General features: G+C 44.2%; 1 protein-coding gene and 1 non-coding gene across 3 annotated transcripts in view; both read right to left on the bottom strand.

Moving 5' to 3' along the window:
- Nucleotides 1–23289, bottom strand: part of LOC126182543 (leucine-rich repeat-containing protein 4-like) — a 1045219-nt gene that overhangs the window by 685259 nt on the left and 336671 nt on the right. The gene's annotated exons all lie outside the window — the stretch shown is intronic.
- On the bottom strand, nucleotides 11121–11193 carry Trnat-agu (transfer RNA threonine (anticodon AGU)). The gene has a single exon. It is a non-coding gene; the product is annotated as a tRNA-Thr (tRNA).

Genomic DNA, 23289 nt, shown 5'->3' with positions numbered 1-23289 from the left:
AGCAGCATTCAAGAATAGCTCGCACTAGCGTCCTATATGCAGTCTCTTTTACACATGAACCACACTCTCCCAAACTTCTCCTGATAAACCGAAATCGACCATTTGCCTTCCCTATCACAATCCTCACATTCTAGTTCCATTTCCTATCGCTTCTCAACGTTATGCCCAGATAATTACGGGACATGACTGTTTCAAGCAGGTCACTAAGAATGGTGTATTCGAACGTTAAGAGTTTGTTTTTCCTACTATCCGCATTAAGTTACATTGTTCTTCAGTTAGAGCTATCTGTCATTCATCACACCAACTGGAAATTTTGTCCAAGCCACCTTGCATCCCGCTACAGATTCTGAACGTCGGCGCCTTCCGTGCACTATAGCTACATCAGCAAACACCCGTAGACTTCTGCTCACACCGACCGGCAGATCATTTATGTCTGTAGAAAACAATGGCGGTCCTATCATATTTCACTAGGGCACTCCAGACCATATCGTTGACTCAGATACACACTCGCCGTCGAAGACAACATATTGCGTTCTCTTACTTAAGACGTTTTCGAGACAAACGTATCTGGGAAACTATTCCATATGTCCGTACCTCCGTTAACAGTCTGCACTCGGGAACAGTGCCGAACATCTAGAAATATGGAATCTGTTGATTCAGCTCTTCATGCTACTCTATCCTGTGCAAGCTTCTTCATCTCCCAGTACTTACTGCAACCTACATCCTTCAGAAGGATGTAGGTCGCAGTAAGTGCTGGGAGATGAAGAAGCTTGCACAGGATAGAGTAGCAGCATGGAGAGCTGCATCAAACCAGTCTCAGGACTGAAGACCACAACAACAACAACAACAACAATGGAATCTGTCTGTTGCCCTTCATCCACAGTTCGCCTAATATCATGTGAGAAAATGTCAAGTTGAGTTTCTCACGAGCGATGCTTTCTAAAACCATGCTGATTCGTGGACATAAGCTTCTCGGTCTCAAGAAAATTTATTATATTCGAACTCAGAATATGTTCAAGGATTCTGCAGATCGATGTTAGGGATACTGGTCTGTAATTCTACGGTTCCGTTCTTTAACCATTCCTATATACAGCAGTCACTTGCGCTTTTTTCCCAGTCGCTTTAGACTTTGCTCAGGGCGAGATTTTCGCGATAAATGCAAGCTAGGTAAGGGGGAAATGCCGTAGAGAACTCTGTAAAAACGAACTGAGATTCCATCCGGACCTAGAGTTATTTGTTTTCGACTGTTTCAGTTGTTTCTCTACGCCTGGTGTCCATATTACGATATCGTGCATACGGGGGTCTTGGTTCCAATGGCTCTGAGCACTATTGGACTTAACATATGAGGTCATCAGTCCCCTAGAACTTAGAACTATGTAAACCTAACTGACCTAAGGACATCACCCACATCCATGCCGGAGGCAGGATTCGAACCTGCGACCGTAGTAGTCACGCGATTCCGGACTGAAGCGCCTAGGACCGCTCGGCCACAGAAGCCGTCTACGGGGGTCTGTTCGGTGGTCAAACGCGGTGTGTTTGTACGATTCTCCCACGGGAATGATTGCTTAAACGCGAAGTTAATAAGTTTGGCTTTTGTTTTGGTATATTTAGCTGCCACACCAGAGTGGTCAAGGAATGACCGAATGGAGGCCTTACACCCGCTTAGCTATTTTACATCCGGCCGGAATTTTCTCGTGTTCTAGGCCACGTATTTTTCCCAGGTACGACTTTGGGCTTTGTGTTGCTGCATATTTTGAAGTCATTTCGTGTCTTTTAGTTCAGAGTGTAGAACCGTTCATTTGAGAAAATGAATAAGCAAGCTAAGCAGCGATAAGTATTAAACAACAAATGAGGAGGTGTCAGGAGTTTGGGTCGGGGGCACAGAGTCGAAATGTACCCCGGGCGGCAGTTACCATGGTTACGCCACACATGCGTGAGCGCCGCGCCCACGGCCTGGACGGAGACCGCAACCTCGCGCCCGGCCTACGCCACGTCCCGTGCTAATTGCAGACGTAAATCTGCGCTAATTACTCCCTCCACCTCCTCCTCCGCTGCTTCCGCCGACCGGCCACGGGAACCGTTAATTCGCGCTCGAGTTTTCCGTTAAGACCGATAATTTCCTCCGAGCCAACAAACATGAGAAATTTCCAGCGCGCCAAATGAATCACGCGAGGAATGCGTGACCCCCTGCATTCTCACGGCGGAATGTACGAACTCGGCCCAACTTAGGTAGGAAGGGGTGTTTGTTCAGACTGATTAATCCTCTACAACCGCTTCTTTGCAGTTTAGGGAGGTAAACCACAACGGAACCTCATCGTGCTATCGGCCGCCGTGCTCCTGGAATAAAAATGGGAAAACGAGGGAATGAAACGTGAGAAGGAAATACCACGTCTATAATGAATAAACTTAGAAGTGGCCACGTTCTATCGGTTCCACGTTGATGCAAAAGAAGAAAATTGTAGCTTTGGTAAGAGGCTTAGGAAAGACGTAACGATGAAAATGTTGGAAATTTTTGGTAAGTTCCTATGGGACCAAATTGCTGATGTCACAGGTCCCTAGGCTTACACAATACTTAATATAACTTAAAAAGAAGAAAATGAAGAAAATTGTAGGTGTGGTAAGAGGCTTACGAAAAACATAACAATGGAAATTTTTGGCAAGTTCCTATGGCACCAAATTGCTGATGTCACAGGTCCCTAGGCTTACACACTACTTAATATAACTTGAACTAACTTACACTAAGGACCACACACACACACACACACACACACACACACACACACATATGCCGGAGAGAGCAATCGAACCTCCGACGGGGGGATCCGCGAGAACTGTGGCAAGGCGCCTCAGACCACGCGGGGCCATAACGACGTTCGGTATTAACTAACTAGACATCAGGAATCTACGAAGAGCGTTGAATCCGACAGCAGTCTCCTAAGAACTGCTGTTGTAATCTAATCCATTCCTGAAGCACCTTGTACGTGTAATTTCCTTAGACACAGTAGTTATATTCGGGAGGACGGCGATTCGTGAAAAAAAGCACTCTGTATTCAGGCCACGAGTGGCCTACCGGGACCATCCGACCGCCGTGTCATCCTCAGTGGAGGATGCGGATAGGAGGGGCGTGGGGTCAGCACACCGCTCTCCCTGTCGTTATGATGGTATTCTTGACCGAAGCCGCTACTATTCGGTCGAGTAGCTCTTTAATTGGCATCACGAGGCTGAGTGTACCCCGAAAAATGGGAACAGCGCATGGTGGCCTGGATGGTCACTCATCCAAGTGCCGGCCACGACCGACAGCACTTAACTTCGGTGATCTCACGGGAACCGGTGTATCCACTGCGGCAAGGCCGTTGCCAAATACTCGTCAATTAATCTAGATTTAGGTTCTCCGTGATTTCTTGAAATCGCTCGAGACAGATGCCAGCATTGTTATTTTCAAAGGGTACAACTTGTTTCCTCCCCCATTCCGAATTTGTCCTCTACCTCCAACGACCCCGTCATCGATGTAACATTAAATCTTAATCTTCCTTCCTTCCTTCTAAACAGTACTATATCTTTCATTATTCTTCGTTGCTGCTGAAACACGCATCCGTTCGCTTTACTGTATTGCCGCCAGATATTTCAACGATATGACAAGGTCCTGAAGCTTGCCACTAATCTTGTAATCACATTCTGTTGTTTCTGAGCCTAACCATCAATTTAATTGCTTTCAAAGAGATTCGTACCGAAAGCTGACCTCAATGTGATAACTGGTTGAATACCGGAATGCTTTACTAAGCATGACTCTACCTGAGGGGACATGCTCTTTGCTTCCTCTGCGCTTTGAACTGACTTACTCTGCCACTTGAAGGTGACCTTCAGTTTAATGTGAAATCCGAATCACGGTGCAGCTACTTATTTTCCTATTTTCTGATTATTGTTAGAGATGAAAGAAGCGCTGGCCGGGGTGGCCGAGTGGTTCCAGGCGTTACGGTCTGGAACCGCGCGACCGCTGCGGTCGCAGGTTCGAATCCTGCCTCGGGCATGGATGTGTGTGATGTCCTTAGGTTAGTTAGGTTTAAGTAGTTCTAAGTTCTAGGGGACTGATAACCTCAGCAGTTAAGTTCTATAGTGCTCAGAGCCATTTGAACCATTTGATGAAAGAAGCAATAAGTGAGAGAGAAAAAACTGCTCGATCTAACTGAGGTACGAATCCCGAAGCGTTGAATTTGTGGTCACCCATCGAGTCAAAATTTAGCTGACATAAAATGCCATCTACGATGCTCAAATTTTGCACAGAATCATTCAATGACGTTATTATCCTTAGGCAACAGGAACGTCAGGAAAAAATTCTGAGTGCGCTGCAGATTCTGTGGGAAACGCGCGTAACACTCGGTTGGGTGACCGCTCGAGTACACCGACTGCCCTTAACTCAGAAACACGCGAGTAGCCGAAGTGAGGTTTAGTTCAAGGACTTGCAACCGACAGTTGACCCAATCGACATTATTATTATTATTGTTATTATATTCAGAGGTTTTGCAGTCTTACCTTTTCTCCTTGGGGCATACATATCGTTAATTTTGTTCGTGTTGAACATTTGCTTTCATCAAATGTCTGTAAATGCAAAATAAAACCCGCAAACAACGGAAGACACTAAGAAAAACATCAATTCGGAAATTGCCACATCATATACAGACAAGCTGGTAATTCAGCGAACCGAATGGAAATGGAACGAACATATGAGACTTAGATACGTTGGAAGGATTCACTTAAAATACCGGTGTGTTCTAGTGCAGACCCAACCAACCGAAATGAAAAGAAGACATCAAAGGAGGCCCTTCACAGTTCAGTATGACCGTTACAGATTTTCTGCTCTGTGAGAAGGTTCTTGTTGTCTCAGCTTTTATGTAGACCATCGCTCCCTTCTTCAACCTGTTGAGACCATATTATATACCAAGTCGCCCACAATCTTCCTCCCCCCCCCCCCCCTGCTTTCTCTTCTTTTATCACATATTTTTCTAAAATTGCTGTCATAATTACATCACGATTGCTCAGCACATGCCAAGTTCCGTTTTCTCTTATACCTTCTTGTACCATACTCTCAGCACCTCTCTGTTTGTCAGCCTCTCTACCAATTTCATTTTTCCCATTCTCTGCTACGTCAACAACTTAAAAACCTTCAAACTTTCCTGTTTTTTGCTCCAACGAGAGGAGGAGGAAAGAAATGGGCAGTGTTTATAATACACTACTGGCCATTAAAATTGCTACACCAAGAAGAAATGCAGATGGTAAACGGGTATTCATTGGACAAATATATTATACTAGAACTGATATGTGATTACATTTTCATGCAATTTGGGTGCATAGATCCTGAGAAATCAGTACCCAGAACCACCACCTATGGCCGTAATAACGGCCTTGATACGCCTGGGCATTGAGTCAAACAGAGCTTGGATGGCGTGTACACATACAGCTGACCATGCAGCTTCAACACGATACCACAGGTCATCAAGCGTAGTGACGGGCGTATTGTGACGAGCCAGTTGCTCGGCCACCACTGACCATGCGTTTTCAGTTGGTGAGAGATCTGGAGAATGTGCACGCCAGAGCCGCAGTCGAACATTTTCTGTATCCAGAAAGGCCCGTACACGACATGCAATATGCGGTCGTGCATTATCCTGCTGAAATGTAGGGTTTCGCAGGGATCGAATGAAGGGTAGAGCCACGGGTCGAAACACATCTGAAATGTAACGTCCACTGTTCAAAGTGCCGTCAATGCGAACAAGAGGTGACCGAGACGTGTAACCAATGGCACCTCATACCATCACGCCGGGTGATACGCCAGTATGGCGAAGACGAATACACGATTCCAATGTGCGTTCACCGCTATGTCGCCAAACATGGAAGCGACCATCATGATGCTGTAAACAGAACCTGGATTCATCCGAAAAAATGACGTTTTGCCATTCGTGCACACAGGTTCGCCGTTGAGTACACCATCGCAGGCGATCCTGTCTGTGATGTGGCTCAAGGGTAACCGCAGCCATGGTCTCCGAGCTGATAGTCCATGCTGCTGCAAACGTCGTCGAACTGTTCGTCCAGATGGTTGTTGTCTTGCAGACGTCCCCATCTGTTGACTCAGGGATCGAGACGTGGCTGCAACATCAGTTACAGCCATCCGGATAAGATGCCTGTCATCTCGACTGCTAGTGATACGAAGGCCGTTGGGATCCAGCACGGCGTTCCGTATTACCCTCCTGAACTCACCGATTCCATATTCTGATAACAGTCATTGGATCTCGACCATCGCGAGCAGCAATGTCGCGATACGATAAACCGCAACCGCGATAGGCTACAATGCGACCTTTATCAACGCCGTAAACGTGATGGTACGCATTTCTCCTCGTTACACGAGGCATCACAACAACGTTTCGCCAGGCAACGCTGGTCAACTGCTGTTTGTGTATGAGAAATCGGTTGGAAACTTTCCTCATGTCAGCACGTTGTAGGTGCCGCCACCGGCGCCAACCTTGTGTGAATGCTCTGAAAAGCTAATCATTTGCATATCACAGCATCGTCTTCCTAACGGTTAAATTTCGCGTCTGTGGCTCGTCTACTACGTGTTGCAGCAATTTTAATGGCCAGTAGTGTATATTTATCTATCAAGTCGCGCACGATCTGTCCCCCCTTGATTTCTGCCAAGTTCCGTTTCCTGTTATACTTTAAGTTTCGTCCAGTAATCTACTTTCTTGTACCATTCTCTCAGCACCTCTTCGTTTGTCCACCTCTCACCAGTTTCATTTTTCCCATTCTCTGCTACGTCAGCAACTGAAAAAGCTTCAGAATTTCTTGCCTTTTGCTCCGACAGGAGGAGGAGGAAAGAGTTGTGCAGTGTTTGTAATAGGGACACGTAGCAAGGGATAGAAGGTTTGTGTTGTATGGTACATTATCGCACCAACGGTTTCACTAAGACAGCTGAAAAAAAAAAACAGCACAAACGCGGGTATGACGCCGACGCCTTTTCTAGGCGCCCGGCACATAACGCTGGTCGTAAGCTCCGAAGCGTATCGACATGCGCGCGCTGTCTGCAAAGTTCCGGCAGCAGGTAAGGGTAATGGAAAGAGGGGGTGGGGTGGGGGGACATTATAGAGCATGGGGCGGCTGTTTGGGGCCCGACCGCAGCCAGCGCCTGCCGCCCCTGCCCGCCGCCCACATCGACCCGTGGGCGGCCGCGGCCTGTGTCGGTATCGGCCACTTCTCAAACAGCCGCCCACCACAGCCTCGCTCCGTTCTGAATTCCGCCGCTGCCACCGGATACCTGCCGGAGACGCACCCGAGCCCGCCTCACAGGGAGCCGGCTACTCGAGAGGAAGCAATCTCACCCACCTTCCAGTTTCTTTCCACGTCAGTTCACCGAGGGTGTGACGTAGCTCAAGTTGGCACAAAAATAGCAAAGACTCCAGATGATTCGAGCTAGCACAGAACCTTGCATCGATCTGTGTAACATTCGGTTGCATCATCACATCGGTCCTGCCGATACTCAGTTAGGTTGGACAGGTGACGTGGTTTTCACACGCTCTGTTTACTTCACATGTACGAGTATTTCAGTGACTCGTGTCCGTAGTACCTCTTCCCACATGTTAAACGCCTGTCATCATTCAGTAGCTCCAGTACTAGTTCGGACACGTGTAGCATCTCGTCTGTACCTTTGAATAGCTCTAAATCTGTTTCCACCTCCTTCTCCATTTGAGCCTTACGACTGTGGAACAAAGTACCCAGTGTTGCGGTTCTTATCCAAAATCGCTCTGAATTCAAATGGTGTGTAAAGCTTTATCTGTTATTATCGGCCTAGCTTCTCTCTAGGCATATTCCAGCAGTTTCCTTTCTGTCCAAGAGGCAACCAGTATCTTTGTCTCATTTTAAACTGTGTTTTTTCTAATTCCTTTCTATTTCGGTTTTCTTCCATCTCGTCTGCTAATCTTGCCCTACTACTCCTCGTAATTTCTCTGGGCAGACAGCTTGATGTAACAGTGGTAACAGTTTGATTCCTCCTGCACTGTAGCTGCACGTTTCTGTTAGACACTGTTATTCATAGCTAACACAAGCCGCGCGGGATAAGCCGAGCGGTCTCAGGCGCGGCAGTCATGGACTGTGCGGCTGGTCCCGGCGGAAGTTCGAGTCCTCCTTCGGGCATGGGCGTGTATGTTTGTCCTTAGGATAATTTAGGTTAAGTAGTGTGTAAGCTTAGGGACTGATGACCTTAGCAGTTAAGTCCCGTAAGATTTCACACACATTTGAACATTTGAAGCTAACACAAAAGATATGCGGTAATTGCTTCATACGATGTTAATAAGACTGATTTTTTTGAAATTCCATATATTTATTACTACAATTGATATTATTATTATTACATTGTTCGTGTACTAAACAAATTATTAATATTATTATTATTATTATTATTATTATTACATTGTTCGTGTACTATACAACTGATATTGTTGACTTGCTAAGGATATACGGTTACATGAAAGAAGCCCTAGACGAAAGGCCCTAATCTTTCCAGGTGAAGTAAATGCATGATAAATAATAAAGAACACCGCTAGCTCCTTCATTCTTAATCTTAACTGTATTAGCCAGAGATCCAAGAAGGACAGGTAAACTGGGGTTCAACCAAATAATGTGGACACACTGGTAGAAGTTGCTGGAAATCAGATGGTTATGACTTTCCTTGAAAATGACCAAATTCTACGTTCTTCTTAATCAGATGACTAATATCACAAAGATCAAAATTTCTTGAGAGTGCTTGTGAAGACCAAAACAGGACAAAACCCCACTTATTTTTCGGCAAGTGACCTTTTAGGCTAATGTACTCAATATACAGTACTTATTTTCCAGCACGTTTTTTTCATCTATAAACTGCGATTTCTAAAGGTATACTTAAAACTCAGGTTTCCAGAGTAAATTTCTTCGTGAAATTGATAATTTCGTGAACAGGCTGCATGTTCCACTACATAGGTGGATTATTGTCCTGCCAAAGTAGCTTTGTCGGTAAGGGCATTGCCCTGGAGGGATATCTTTCGTTTTTGCAGTCCACCCCATGTCTCAAAGAGTTTTTCATCCAGATGGCCCACAACACTTGCGCAGTCGGAATATGGAATCGAAATAGCGTATTTGTTGCAGGGCAATCCGATTGTACCTACTACTTTGCTAGCTGTCTCAGTTCTCAAGTGAAATGACGCATCTGCGTCTTTCCGACAGTAATAAATCACCATTATTTTTAAAATTGCTGCGAACTGCTCTTATCCATTCTGGGAGTTGAACATTGCCATTGCTTAAAATATTGAATGTCTTGTATAGGCACCGTCACCAGTCGACTCGTATTTTTCTTTTAAATTTTTATTTGTGCATCAGTAGTTTTCGAACCACTGGCACTTCATCATCACATGACGGGTGTTTGCAGATTTTTTACACTAAGCTCGCTAAAGGGCAAGCAGATAGTAAAAATAGACATTACAAAGTGACTGGCTGCAGTCTTCTTACAACACAGCTGTTAGTTTACAAATCTAATTTTTCGCATTTACTTTTCATCACTAACTCAACAAAGGCGTCACTTACTTTTCAATAACCTTTCTCATAGATTACTTTTCAGTAAAATGCAGCGTAATCTTTCTTCCACGACGCCTACGGCATCAGCTGTTCTACACGCCATGCTCGAATTCAGCCACCTGTTTTTTTAACTGTCTCACATGAGAATGCAAGATACCCATCAGCTTAAGATGAATTTTCCTATTAACAGAATCTTCCGTCGGTTCTTGGTAGAACAACATTATAATAATAAATGAAAGCACCAGTTTGCTTTTGTTCTACAATATTACTTTTATTGCTAACCGGTTTTCGGCTTACAAGGCAATCTTCAGACATGTCTGAATATACTTCAGACATGTCTGAATATTACTTTTATTGCTAACCGGTTTTCGGCTTACAAGGCAATCTTCAGACATGTCTGAAGATGGCCTTGTAAGCCGAAAACCGGTTAGCAATAAAAGTAATATTGTAGAACAAAAGCAAACTGGTGCTTTTCATTTATTATGCATTTTCCTTGGCACAGATTGAATTAACAAAAAAGGCCTATAAAGACACACGTTAAAATACGCGTACAGACTTACATTATTGCGAAGTATGTATCAATACCCCCCCCCCCCCGCAAAAAAAGGTTTTGTTGGTATCAGTGTCAACTCCGTGGCGGGTAGAGAAATTTTCTCCTTGTTCTCGTATCCTCTCGTTTAAATGAATTTAGCTGCTAGCTTGTGCTAGTATTACAGAAGTGGATGGGCGGTTCTTATTTGGCGACCTGTGCATGACCATGTAGCAGGATTCAATGCGCCCACATCTCATACAGGGTGGGCTATAAGTCACGATCGGAAAGTACTCAAGTATTAGTCACGACTGGAAATTATACAAGCATTAACATGTAGTTTCGTAGTTTCACGGTTAAATGAATCTGGAGATGTATTCTAGGTTGAAAATAATGCTCCCTATCCGCAATATGTCTGTACTCCGGTACAGGGCACTCAGATTACAACAATGCCGGAGTTTTGCCACCAAGGTGATACTGCTGTAAACATTTGTGTGTAATGGCGGATACAAGATGATCAACAACCGAGGATCGTCTTCCTCCTAGCGTTTGGGTGCATAACAAGGAACGAACGGGTGAGACATATGATGAAATTGGGGACAACGTTTTTTAATCGCTCCAGGAAAGAAACCCTAATCTTCGGAAACTGGAAATAAAGGCGTTTACAACTGGGTTTGTGACATATACATCATGCAGTGGAAGACCCACGAAGTATGACAAGGATAATCAACTGACTCATCGCTTGAATGCATCATTGCTTCGAACGCCAACGAAATCGACAAGGAAGTTGTCGGCGGAGATGAAAATTCCCAGAACCTCCAAGCGGCGCCGTTGGAACCTCCACGCAGCGTCGCTGGATGAAGAAAGAAGATGCGACCCGACAATGTCAAATGGTCATCTTACGAATACGCATATAGAGTGAGTTTGAAATACGTAAGAAGTATGTGAGATCTTTCGTTTCTGTACGATAACGTTGAAAGCTGATGAAGTAAATTAAAATTTGTGTTGCGGCCGGGAATCGAACCCGGGTCGTCTTGCACACTAAACAGATATGCTAACCATTACACCACCGCAGCATTATGATCAACAGAGCTGCATGAAGTACACAAGGCAAATACCCTGCCCAACACAAACTCCAATTCACATCTCGCCTTACATTGCCACTATTACCAATGCTGCCTAGTAAGCAAGAAGACCCGGGTTCGAGCCCCGGCCGCAGCACAAATTTTAATTCACTTCTTCAGCTTCCAACGTTATCGTAGATAAATTAGAGACTTAAGTGTCTCTTTCTGTGTTATTCCGTTCTTGCCTGTAACTTTTTTCTTTAGTTAAGTAGAATTTCTGCTGGAATCAGGCAGTCATTTCACGTTCCTATTTGCCCTCCATGTTGCTTCTTGTTTCAATACAACAATATTAAACATTTCCGTTCGTTACTCGTGGCGTACCCTGTACATGTTTCATCGCGTTCCAGTTCACTATCTAGTGTTTGTTGTCGTTAGTCATGTGATTTCATACCGTTGCATTTCGTGGCAGTTACGAGGGCAGTTCAATAAGTAATGCAACACTTTTTTTTTCTCGGCCAATTTTGGTTGAAAAAACCGGAAATTTCTTGTGGAATATTTTCAAACATTCCCGCTTCGTCTCGTATAGTTTCATTGACATCCGACAGGTGGCAGCGCTGTACGGAGCTGTTAAAATGGCGTCTGTAACGGATGTGCGATGCAAACAACGGGCAGTGATCGAGTTTCTTTTGGCGGAAAACCAGGGCATCTCAGATATTCATAGGCGCTTGCAGAATGTCTACGGTGATCTGGCAGTGGACAAAAGCACGGTGAGTCGTTGGGCAAAGAGTGTGTCATCATCGCCGCAAGGTCAAGCAAGACTGTCTGATCTCCCGCGTGCAGGCCGGCCGTGCACAGCTGTGACTCCTGCAATGGCGGAGCGTGCGAACACACTCGTTCGAGATGATCGACGGATCACCATCAAACAACTCAGTGCTCAATTTGACATCTCTGTTGGTAGTGCTGTCACAATTGTTCACAAAAATCTGAACGAACTTCTCCTTCATCATGACAACGCAAGACCTCACACAAGTCTTCGCACCCGAGAGGAGCTCACAAAACTTCAGTGGACTGTTCTTCCTCATGCACCCTACAGCCCTGATCTCGCACCGTCGGATTTCCATATGTTTGGCCCAATGAAGGACGCAATCCGTGAGAGGCACTACGCGGATGATGAAGTTATTGATGCAGTACGACGTTGGCTCCGACATCGACCAGTGGAATGGTACCGTGCAGGCATACAGGCCCTCATTTCAAGGTTGCGTAAGGCCGTAGCATTGAATGGAGATTACGTTGAAAAATAGTGTTGTGTAGCTAAAAGATTGGGGAATAACCTGGTGTATTTCAATGCTGAATGAAACAACCCCTGTTTCAGAAAAAAAAAAGTGTTGCATTACTTATTGAACTGCCCTCGTACGTCGACCTAGCACGATGCGTGATAATACCTTTCGGTGGAAGGACGCTGCCAGCTCGGCGAACAGCCGGGAAACTGTGTTCGGGCGCGGTGCCGCAGCGCGGCTTGTGGACAGTGCAGGCAGCGGCGCCGCAGTCTGCAAACGGCGCATCCACGTGCAGGGCACGTGCGCTGCAGCAGACGGCAGACAAACTGCACACAAGCCGCTGCCCTCGCTTACAAGTCCCCGCAGACTCGCAACAAAGGCGGGCCAGCCAGCCGGCTCTTACCGTCACCGACGCCCCGCTTCTGTGAAAGGCTCAAATTCACAATCCTCTCAGCTCGTTCGACCACTCGAGTGCCGTGTTTCTGTGTGGGAGCCACGGTGGGAGGGGCGGCGTTGAATAACGAACAAACTCTACTCGCTACTACATGTCGTTAACTTTACAGGTCTTTCACGTTACGTGAATAGTGGAAAAAATAGCATTAACTACAGATTGTCATATGCTTTTTCCATACAACAGAAGAAATTCGAATGTAGACAATGTAATTCTGTCAGAGACAGCAAACGACTTGGAAGAGCAGTTGAACGGAATGGACAGTGTCTTGAAAGGAGGATATAAGATGAACATCAACAAAAGCAAAACGAGGATAATGGAATGTAGTCGAATTAAGTCGGGTGATGCTGAGGAAATTACACTAGGAAATGACACTTAAAGTAGTAAAGGAGTTTTGCTATTTGGGGAGCAAAATAACTGATGATGGTCGAAGTAGAGAGGGTATAAAATGTAGACTGGCAATGGCAAGGAAAGCGTTTCTGAAGAAGAGAAATTTGTTAACTTCGAGTATAGATTTAAGTGTCAGGAAGTCGTTTCTGAAAGTATTTGTATGGAGTGTAGCCATGTATGGAAGTGAAACATGGACGATAAACAGTTTGGACAAGAAGAGAATAGAAGCTTTCGAAATGTGGTGCTACAGAAGAATGCTAAAGATTAGATGGGTAGATCACACAACTAATGAGGAGGTATTGAATAGAATTGGGGAGAAGAGGAGTTTGTGGCACAACTTGAGAAGAAGAAGGGATCGGTTGGTAGGACATGTTCTGAGGCATCAAGGGATCGCAAATTTAGCATTGGAGGGCAGCATGGAGGGTAAAATTCGTAGAGGGAGACCAAGAGATGAATACACTAAGCAGATTTAGAAGGATGTAGGTTGCAGTAAGTACTGGGAGATGAAGCAGCTTGCACAGGATAGAGTAGCATGGAGAGCTGCATCAAAGTAGTCTCTGGACTGAAGACCACAACAACAACAGCCTCGTCAATGGCGACATCGCAGATGGAAGAACGGAATATTTTGTTGCTAGTTGCGCACCACAAGGATGGATATGGCCAACCGAGCGAGGAAGAGTGAGGTAAGCCGACTGGACTCAAATTCGGAAAGATGACAGTAGAAATCCCTGTCGTCCTCTGATTTCCCTAGCCGGCCGGTGTGACCGAGCGGTTCTAGGCGCTTCCGTCTGGAACCGCGCGACGCTACGGTCGCAGGTTCGAATCCTGCCTCGGGCATGGATGTGTGTGATGTCCTTAGGTTAGTTAGGTTTAAGTAGTTCTAAGTTCTAGGGGACTGATGACCTCAGAAGTTAAGTCCCATAGTGCTCAGAGCCATTTGAACCATTTTTTTGATTTCCCTAATCGCTTTCAACGCAAGGACGGTAAACTGAAAGGGCCCATCAGATTTTCTTCCTAAGTCGGAGCTTAATCGCTTAAAGCAAATGCCAAAAGTGTTCCTTTAAAAATGACATGCCTGGCTTCCTACACCATGCTTCAATCCGAGCCTGTGCACCATCTCTAATGAACTCGTCGACGGCCATACATCAAAAACCTGCGGCTCGCTCCCTGAATACTGCCACAACATGCGTTATTCACTCCAAAATTCAATCTTTAATACAGCTGATCAGCACAGGACTACGATGCTCTGGTGGAGGTATTGTCTCCTTCCCTTCCCCTGATCTGAGAATTGCCCTACAGAGTTATAAGGCGACCTACAATTAAATTGGAATACGTACCAAGTTAAAGCGATTGCTTTTTCACATACACATAAAATTGTCTATGGGAATTTATTCCTGCATCTGTTGTAACGACTGTCAAAATCTTAACTACACTGCAGTTCAGTGTAGCGTGCGTAGAAATGGTGGCTTCTTACAGACGCTGTATGTATGTAACAAAAGGACATCCCTGCATACTTACTGACAGCCGCCTTGTAATATTCTCTAAGCCTAGCGAATGAGGCTTTTTTCGACTTGTTCGTGCAGTTTAGCGTGGAGCATGCAAGCTTATGTGGCAGGGGGTGAGGTTAGGGGGGGGGGAGACGAAGGGGGGGGGAGCCACACCCGAATCGGCACGGCAGTTTGACGACCGTTGGGTTGTCTATTACAACGGCCAGCTTGTGTGTTATTTACAGGCGGTTTCCTGCGATCGACTATACAAAATATACTGGGATGACCACTAATCTCCATCTCAGAAAATGCTATCAGCTATAATACACTACTTGCCATTAAAATTGATACACCAAGAAGAAATGCAGATGATAAACGGGTATCCATTGGACAACTATATTATACTAGAACTGACATGTGATTACATTTGCACACAATTTGGGTGCATAGATCCTGAGAAATCAGTACCCAGAACAACCACCTCTGGCCGTAATAACGGCCTTGATACGCCTCGGCATTGAGTCAAACAGAGCTTGGATGGCTTGTACAGGTACAGCTGCCCATGCAGCTTCAACACGATACCACGGTTCATCAAGAGTAGTGACTGCCGTATTGTGACGAGCCAGTTGCTCGGCCACCATTGACCAGATGTTATCAATTGGTGAGAGATTAGGAGAATGTGCTGGCCAGAACAGCAGTCATACATTTTCTGTATCCAGAAAGGCCCGTACAGCACCTGCAACATGCGGTCGTGCATTATCGTGCTGAAATGTAGGGTTTCGCAGGGATCGAATGAAGGGTAGAGCCACGGGTCGTAACACATCTGAAATGTAACGCCCACTGTTCAAAGTGCCGTCAATGCGAACAAGACGTGACCGAGACGTGTAACCAATGGCACCCCATACCATCATGCCGGGTGATACGCCAGTATGGCGATGACGAATACACGCTTCCAATATGCGTTCACCGCGATGTCGGCAAACACGTATGCGACCATCATGATGCTGTAAACAGAACCTGAATTCATCCGAAAAAATGACGTTTTGCCATTCCTTCACCCAGTTTCGTCGATGAGTACACCATCGCAGGCGCTCCTGTCTGCGATGCAGCGTCAAGGGTAACCGCAGCCATGGTCTCCGAGCTGATAGTCCATGCTGCTGCAAACGTCGTCGAACTGTTCGTCCAGATGGTTGTTGTCTTGCAAACGTCCCCATCAGTTGACTCAGGGATCGAGACGTGGCTGCACGATTCGTTACAGCCATGCGGATAAGAGGCCATCCCGGCTGCTGGTGATACAACACCGTTGGGATCCAGCACGGTGTTCCGTATTACCCTCCCGAATCCACCGATTCCATATTCTGCTAATAGTCATTGGATCTCGACCAACGCGAGCATCAATGTCGCGATACGATAAACCGCAATCGCGACAGGCTACAATCCGACTTTTATCAAAGTCGGAAACGTGATGGTACGCATTTCTCCTCCTTACACGAGGCATCACAACAACGTTTCACCAGGCGACGCCGGTCAACTGCTGTTTGCGTATGAGAAATCGGTTGGAAACTTTCTTCATGTCAGCACGTTGTAGATGTCGCCACCGGCGCCAACCTTGTGTGAATGTTCTGTAAAGCTAATCATTTGCATAACATAGCATCTTCTTCCTGTCGGTTAAATTTCGCGTCTGTAACACGTCATCTTCGTGGTGCAGCAATTTTAATGGCCAGTAGTGAACGTTTATGTAAGGTACCCCTTCTCTTAAAGCCATATTTTAGTTCCTTGTTTTCCAGTTTTACAGTTTTGTACCGCGTCTGCAGATATCATGTAGCATATCATGTAGCATTCGGTGAGTAAAGCGGTACTGCAGAACGCACGCAGTCGGGAGTAAGACTTCAGTCAGGAGCCAGTGGGGACCATATGGCGTTGCAGGTTGATGGTGGTGTGAGTTTCTGTGGTTGGACATGAGAACGACCGTTACGACAGCAGCGAGGTATTGTATTTAGTGAAAGCACAGTTATTCTGGCGCGAAGCAAGTAATCTTGCTTAACAAGTATTTGCTAGTAAAAGTTGTTTCTTTCGATACAGATATTAGGAGAAGTCTAAAAATCATTACTACTTTATTACAACAATATTACACGAGTGTAAGAACGAGGTACAGGCTACGCGCCATAGTCGCCAATCGCCTATAGGATTTCCTCCGATCTAATTCTGTCGTAAGACTATGCTCTTAGGAAAGTGTTAGTTTCAGTTAATCATTATGAATTAGGTCGACATAATCAATTTATGGTGCTTAGTAAATAAATCCGTCATAACGGCAACCCTTTCGAACATTATTCCGAATGATATAGCTTCCTGCTTCATCACTTAGAATCACAGGAAGTTGACTTGCACTTTACAGAGAACCCGACCGCGTCAATACAGCTTCTGCGAGGGACATACCATAAATTTCGAGAGCTCCTCGGCAAAATAGGTGGAAATGATCCTACACGATGACTCACTAGATAGCCCAAGGACGGGTTGGCGAATTGTCTTAATCTCCGCAAAACTCGGATGGAAAAGTACGGCCAAGCAAACTGTACGTCTCTTATACCATTCTCTACGGATTCGCTGGCTAAACTGAGATAATTCTGGAGGTTTCGTACAAGTGGGGAGGGTCTTGCTATGATTCAGAACGACGTTTACGCTCGCTGTTCACGCACAGTCGACACGCACAGGTTCTTCCCTCAGCTTAACTGACGAATGTGTCGACAGGAAGCGCAACCAGCCACAGACTCAAATGAAGAATGAAATAAACGGGCTGAAGCATGATAAAAGTGGACTCCATGTGACAGAGTAAACGCTAGAGAGAGAGAGAGAGAGAGAGAGAAAAAAATTTTCCGATGCTCGCCCAGTTAAGATTTTCGGTGACCGAATAATGCTGTAACCATTCGGTACTTCTTTTTCGTATACGACAGTCATTCTGTTTATTCAAACCGATAGCCAACCTAGATAGAATAAGAACATTCCAAAGGAGCACATAGATTGCTCAAGTATTATAAGCGATATGGCCCCTGGGATAGCCGTTTGTTTCCAAAATTAACATTAACATTCATTTCCTTTAACTCACGGCTTATCACATTTCATTAATGGTCTTCATGCCCCTGCGCACTGTTATTCTCTTAGTTGCGAATTTCAAACTGGTCCTTGGTTTCGTCATTCATACTGAAACTGAAGCCATTGTAACCTCGAAGAGTACGTTCAAGATGATGTCACGTTCATTTATACTTGCATCTTACGATTTCTTCCTTCTTTCGATAACTTAGCTGTATCGATAGATGAAACGACGAGTTGAATACATTAATCAAGTAATTAGCAGTTCATTTTGCAAACACCGATGACCTCGCTGTCTGGTCTTCTCCCCGAAACAACCCAACCCATTTTGCAAAGAGTCTGTAGCATTATGCACACTGCGAAACACATAATGTATAATATTTAAATTGAATCACAGCTAACTACTGTACAGACGTACGTAGAATACTCAACCTATTTTCATCTTGTGGGATTGGTTCAAATTAAACATTAAACTCAACAACAAAATTATTTTGAAAGCCTGAAAAATCAAATGTTCAAATGTGTGTGAAATCTTATGGGACTTAACTGCTAAGGTCATCAGTCCCTAAGCTTACACACTACTTATCGTAAATTATCCTAAGGACAAACACACACACCCATGCCCGAGGGAGGACTCGAACCTCCGCCAGGACCAGCCGCACAGGAAAGCCTGAAAACTTGAAGTACGAGCTGCCTCTGTAGCTACACTTCATACTGAAACTAGATAAAACAACAGAACGGGAATTGATGTTGATGACATCCTCCCTTATTTAATTCTAGTCTCAGGGAAAAGCCGCGCAGGATTAGCCGAGCGGTCTCAGGCGCTGCAGTGATGGACTGTGCGGCTGGTCCCGGCGGAGGTTCGAGTCCTCCCTCGAGCATGGGTGCGTTTGTTTATCCTTAGGATAATTTAGGTTAAGTAGTGTGTAAGCTTAGGGACTGATGACCTTACCAGTTAAGTCCCATAAGATTTCACACACATTTGAACATCTCAGGGAAAATGAAACTGTTAATATTAATAAACTAAGACACTTCTCGCGAGTAACAATAAAACGAGACATTTGTCCAAATTAATATTCTCTCCAGTGTGCGACTCCTGTCTCTCCGAGGACAGTATTGTAAATATTTTAGTTAATTAGAGTCAAACGAAAACCATTACATGGCACAATGACAAAGTCATTATCATTTAATTTTCTTTTAGACTACCTCTGAGCTCCTTGAATAGCTCGTTAAGCTCGTTATTATTATAATATTGTTATTATTATTATAGCGTTACAGCTAACAAGGCTCTTCGTGGCAGAATGAACAATTTTGAGAAAATTTATCTTTATAAGTAATTTTCCAGTCTCTTCATTAACTTTTCCAAACCTTTTTGAATACTGTCAAGACATCTTTTACGTGATCGACGCGTTCCAGTGGAAAGCTTCTGTGACATTACCGAGATTTTTCTGCTTTGTGGTGGTCAAATGACATGCCCTATCTATTGTAATATTTTGTCTTTTAATTTTTTCCACTATATGTAGTTTTTTGTGTCAATCATAAATTTCATCGTTATGTAATACTGTTCAGTCTTAATAGTACTGTCTCTTATGGGTGAAAAAATTCCTTTATGATTTTGCGACGACATACTTTCATTAACTTTTTTTTGTGGAAGCTCAGGTTCGAGATTAGTAGGTTAAAAATTGCACAGTTAATAAAACTTATATGTGGAATTCAGATTTCGTAGAGGGTAACTTGTTTTGTAAACGGTGTTAAGGCCGTAGCGACATTTGTCAGATTTTTGAATTAGCGATTTTATGGAACTGTTGGAGAATATTAGGGTGCAAGGATAACGATACAAATTGTGTTATTAATTTCTAGCTTATTATTATTCTATGGATAGCGAATTAAGACTAAGTGCATTTTTATGTGTAATCATCAGAACTCTTGTTCCTTTCCTACCTTTCATTGTGTTCTAACTGTTTCTGATTCATTTACATTGTTATGTAACAGAACTATGTCCCCAACATATGCGAGTATAGATCTTGCTGTACTTTATAATAACTTTATTTTTAATTATTTTTAAGCTATTGGCTAATACGGAATAATAAATGTACATGATACTTAGATGGCAACGGGATTTCCCTCCGCTTTTAATTTAACACCGTATCTGGTCAAACGTGATATCTGAATCCTATAAAAATAATACCAAAAAAACAGAAGAAATGTTGGTTATCGTATCTCGTGGTTCCGAAAAACAGCTCTATCCAACGATAATCCTTCCACTATCGAAATGGTTGAACTTGGTGAGTCCGCAGCTCGTGGTCGTGCGGTAGCGTACTCGCTTCCCGCGCCCGGGTTCCCGGGTTCGATTCCCGGCGGGGTCAGGGGTTTTCTCTGCCTCGTGATGACTGGGTGTTGTGTGCTGTCCTTAGGTTAGTTAGGTTTAAGGGGTCAGGGGTTTTCTCTGCCTCGTGATGACTGGGTGTTGTGTGCTGTCCTTAGGTTAGTTAGGTTTAAGTAGTTACAAGTTCTAGGGGACTGATGACCATAGATGTTAAGTCCCATAGTGCTCAGAGCCATTTGAACCATTTTTTTTTAACTTGGTGACTAGTGTTATGGAACTGCACAGTTATTCGAAACCATTAATTAATACATTTCTCTAGAAATCTCGATGATTGAAGGTACTACTTATGAATTTTAAGAACATGTTTTTAATCGAGACACAACGTTTATCCACTAGTGTGTCACATACGTTTGTTGATTATTGATGACTCCTATAGTCTTAAAAAATAAAGAAAATAAATAACGCTAACGAATCACACAACTCTTCTATGAACATCATTTGGTACCAGTACGAAAAATACGATGCCCAGCGTTCATCCGCCCGAACAATATTCGTGCGATAGTTCCATTTGAAATCTTCCCTAGACGTGAGGTAGTTGCGACTGACTCTCTGTATACAAACCAATATCGAGTTTATCTTCCTATTCATGCGCATTCCGTTAAGTGAGTTTCCCTGCCGCTTTTACAGAAATAGCTGATAATCTGCAATCCTGTTTCTGTTACATTTTCCAATAAATTTCCTCTTGATTCAATGACGCCGTCCGCACACGGTCTCAGAGAACAAACCCCGCCGTCTAGAGGGAGTTTGTGTGTACTGCCATTTTGTTGTGCAATGACGTAAATAATATTTCCGGTTGACGAGACACATGAACAAGAAGTCAAATGGTATCGAATTCTCAATTGTGATGCGATGGTAACTACATTGGGGATTATGAACACTTTGCAGTAGCATTCTCAGTTACTACATTTCCCGCACAACGCCAGGAGGACAAACATGGTATTCCCTCTAATTAGATCGTATTTCACGCGGAAAATAATAATAGAATTAATAAATTTTGGATAAAAAGTGAGTCGTGTTAGTAATTGTTATTTACAATTCCCAAAATTCGTTAATTCCTGCTGTTACAAGCACAGTAATTCGATTTAAATGCATAACGTAGAGCGCTCGTAAAAGCAAAACAAAAACAGCTCCACTCAACCCCACGGTGTAACACCAATAACAAATTGTAATAATTAAGTACATTAAAACGCGCGAGTGTACCGGTGAGCAGAATTAGCGGTCTGTTTGGCAATATGATTACAAGCTCAGATATTTACGTTTCAAGGGTCCGCTGATCAGTTTAAAACCGAGAACATGGCGCGCTTAAATATCGACTGCGTTGCGCTGTAGCCTGGGCGGCCGCACAGCCAGCTCGTATCGTGCTGCTACACGGCATCAGGCCGGTGTGCGAGGCTCTACGCGTTGCAGCAAACAGCGTGCAGCGTTAAGGTACACCGTGTCTCCATTCCATCACGTTAAGAACGTGTTGCGCCCTTTATTTAATAATTATTATCTTTCGTGCATGATTTCCATTCCTGTCTCTTCATAATCATTATATAGCCCCATTGCGGCAAATGCCATATGTTTTGTAATGTAGTACCTTTGTGTTTTGACTCTTCTGTATTATCGTTCTAAGGTTCTCATCGGGAACCGGCTTCGCATCTGCTACACTCGGGGGTAAAACCGCCTGAAACAGCGCTCAATTTAGAAATCCGTCAATAATAATAACAAAAATTCCGTCTTGTCAAAGTCTTTAATTTTTATGCATAAATGCAACACTTTTCGGAGCTACAACTTCATCTGATGTTCGAAATGTTGCACAGAACAATTTCTTTTTCTCATTTCCATCATTCTTTTTTCTAGTCAGATGCGGCCTGTCACGACTTTCTGACCAGTGCTAACATTTTGCTCTCAACGCCTTCGATTATTTGGGACATATATTCCAGTCTCTGTCTGTCCCTACAGCATCCGCGCACTACGACTCCATTTACCATCATGGAAGTTATTCCTTGATTTGTTAATACATACTGCATTTTATTCTAGTGAGTGTTTTCTTTATATTCACTTTTTTCGTCAATTCTGCAAAGACACTTGTTTCTTATCTTTCCACTTAATTTACAGCTTTATTCTCTAATACTACATCTCAGACGCTTCGAATCTCTTCTGTTCCGGTTTTCCCAGGGCTCATGATTCACTTCCACACAATTTCATGCTCTAGACGTACACGACCAGAAATTCCTTCCTCGAATAAAAGCCGATCTTTGGTGCTAGAAGACTTCCTTTAGCGCGGAATCCCGTTTTTGCCTGTCCGAGCCTGCGTTTCACAGTCTCCTTGCTTTGTCAGTCGTGCGTCATTTTGATTCAACGGTAGCAGAATTTCTGTGTTACGCCTACTAGGTGGTTGCAAATTTTGTTCAAAAATGGTTCAAATGGCTCTGAGCACTATGGGACTTAACATCTGAGGTCATCAGTCCCCTAGAACTTAGAACTACTTAAACCTAATTAACCTAAGGACACCACACACATCCATGCCCGAGGCAGGATTCGAACCTGCGACCGTAGCAGTCGCGCGGTTCCGGACTGAAGCGCCTACAACCGCTCGGCCACCGCGGCCGGCTGCAACTTTTGTTAACTTGATCGCTAATCGTGCTTGTTCTATTCTTCGTTACTTTCACCTGTCTTTCTTTTGCTCTCAGTCCTCAATCAGTACTCATTAAACCACTTTCACCGTGAATAACAATGTCATCAGCGAATATTATCAGTGATACCTTTTCATTCTGAATTTTAAGCAAATTTCTGAGCCTCTCTTGCATATCCATCATTGATTGTTCGAAGTAGGGGCTGAACAGTAGTAGTGGAAGACCAAATCCCTACCTTGCGCACTCATAATACGGTTGCTTCCTTCTCTGTATTTCATTCTTACTGTTCCCTCTGGAGTCTTCTACATATAGTGTATTACCAGTCTTCCCCTTTGGCTTATACCTATTTTTTGAGAATTTCAAACACGAGAACTTTATTACAGATGCAAATTTCTTAAGCCCGCGCCCAAAT

This window comes from Schistocerca cancellata, chromosome 1 (assembly GCF_023864275.1).
Source record: "Schistocerca cancellata isolate TAMUIC-IGC-003103 chromosome 1, iqSchCanc2.1, whole genome shotgun sequence".
NCBI classification, from domain to species: domain Eukaryota; kingdom Metazoa; phylum Arthropoda; class Insecta; order Orthoptera; family Acrididae; genus Schistocerca; species Schistocerca cancellata.
Note: the sequence above shows the minus strand (reverse complement) of the source record. Positions and strands in the feature narration are given on the sequence as shown.